This window comes from Sebastes umbrosus, chromosome 11, assembly GCF_015220745.1.
Source record: "Sebastes umbrosus isolate fSebUmb1 chromosome 11, fSebUmb1.pri, whole genome shotgun sequence".
Lineage (NCBI taxonomy): Eukaryota > Metazoa > Chordata > Actinopteri > Perciformes > Sebastidae > Sebastes > Sebastes umbrosus.
In genome coordinates, this window is record NC_051279.1 from 16,957,338 (window position 1) to 16,959,858 (window position 2,521).

Here is a 2,521-nt window from a genome sequence, read left to right on the forward strand (position 1 = left end):
TCAGAGACCATGCTTACCATAATAACCCTACTTTAGGAGCCCTTGTGGCGCCACGGTTTTGCACTCTTCAGCTCACGTTACCGCAGTTTCACAAGCATGTCGGAGAGCTACAGTGGCCTTCAGGTAATGTAAAAGCATGAAAGGTTCTCTGTTTAGGTGACATAATTGGCGAGGGCTGGAGTCTAGGGACACTGAGTATTGAATGTGAGGCACCAGATTTGGGGACTATGAGCCAGATATCTCTGCCAAAACAAGGGACTTTTTTTAGATGAACTTACCCTTTAATATCATCAAATGGTGGATTCTAGATGACGCACTTGATGAATTTGTGTGAATTTGTTTTCATCCTGGCCCACATGCGTCTGGGCCACTTTTGGTAGTCACAGCTCAGTTTCCAGCAATGGCAACAGGTGTCATATAGGCCAGATATGAGCCAACAGATATGGCCGATATACAACTAGCCAACATTTAGGTGAGTTTCCTCTTGTTGCTTAGATGCCAGGTGTCGCGTAGCCAACACACAGCATGGTGGTTTTAGGGAGAGCAGCGACGTGTTGCCAGATATGTCCCACACAGCATACTGGTTTGTGGGTGAGTTTTGCTTAGTTGCCTACGATATCAAATGACACCGATCACCCCTTAAACCAACACTTCACATTACTACCATCTGGTCGGAGAGACAGAACACGTAGATGTAGAAGAGCTCGCTTCAGCAGGAGTTTTGTTCCTTCTGCAGTAGCAGCCCTGAACAATCTGACTCACTGACACTGTTGAGAGCTGGGATGAATGAGTACATTCATGAAGATGTTGTGTACTGTTTATATCTGATCTGTGTATCTGTGTACTGGCTGTGGAACCAAATATCCCTCTGGGACAAATTAAATCTAAATCTTTGCATGTGGGTCATGTATGAGCAATACACAACCAGCCAGTAGCCAGGTGAAAGCTCTGGAAAAAGCTAGTAAATTGACCTTGATTCAAGATTGTTTTTCCAAACTACCAGTGGTGAAAGTTTAAGTCCTCCGATCAAATGTTACTAAAGTAAAAGAACAGAATTTATCTGTAAACTTTACTTGAAGTATCAAAGGTACTCGTTCTGCAGTAAAATGTACCCTGTAACTGATATTTATCATTATTAGATTGTTAATACTGATGCATCGCTGTGTAAGGGGCATTTCACTGTGTATCTGGTGGAGTTGCAGCTAGTTTTAACTAGATCTAAAGGGTCATACTGTATATCCAAGGGGGGGATCGTGAGATGAAGAAGGGGATAGGAAAGAGGAAAAAACAAAGTTCTGCTACATACATTTGTATTTATTTTTTTTTACTTTTCTCTAATCTTTGCTTTTTTTTAGTGTAACATTATTTCATTTTACTTCTTTGGGCCTCAAACATATTTAAATGAAACCATGTGAGACGTTTAGAGGGGAAATCACTCTTTGCTAACTGCTAACAACTCACACATCTGAAAACTGACGAGGAGCCCCGACCAGAAGCTGTTTATTAGAAACGGGGCGCGACTGGTTTTAGATAAAACATTAAAGAGGACCTATTATGCTTATTTTCAGGTGCATACTTGTATTTGGGGTTTCTACTAGAACATGTTAACATGCTTTAATGTTCAAAAAACTGCTTATTTTTTTTCATACCAGCTGTGCTGCAGCACCTCTTTTAACCCCGTCTGAAACGCTGTTTGAGCTCCTGGTCTGCTCTGATTGGTCAGCTGGCCGACTCTGTTGTGACTGGTCAACCAAACCAAACTCTTCAGACTCCACTCTTCAGCTCCTCTCTAACTAGCTTGGTTTGAGAGCGTGACAAAGTAGCCGCTAGGCAGGAATTATGCAAATGTGTTACTTGGTGACATCACCACGTTACGGAAGAAAAGGCGGGACTTCAAGCAAGATGTTTCAGGCAGTTCAGTAGCAGTGTTTAGGTGGGGGAGAGTAACTCCCTTTGATGTGGACTTAGTACCTTTGCAGGCCTTTTACATGCACAAAAAAACTATATAACACACTAAAGGAAAGGGGAAAAGGACATAATAGGTCCTCTTTAAATTTGAAAATTAACAAGTAGCCCTGCCAAATAACTGTAGTGGAGTAAAAAGGGCAATATTTCCCTATGAATTGCAGTTATTTGAAATTGAAATACTCAAATAAAGTGCAAGTACCTCAAAAAGAAGCCAACACGGACAAGATGTCCTAAAAGTTTAACAGCTACTGAGCTCGACAGATCTTCAAGAAAACTGAGGAATCTCATCTGCTGTTGAAGACCACAATACGATTAAAAGCTCCAGAACAAAAGCTAGTAGGTGGCCCTTGAGTTGATTGTTTTGTCAAAGTACTGCACCTCAAACATGCATTAAGTACTTGAGGTTATGTGTTTTCCATCACTGTAAAGAAGTGAAGAGATGCGTGTACAGATAAAGACCACAGTTTTAGATTATCTCGGCCACTCTGTGTGTGTGTGTGTGTGTGTGTTTGTGTTTGTGGTGAAATGACTTGGGTTAAATGAGGACAACGGA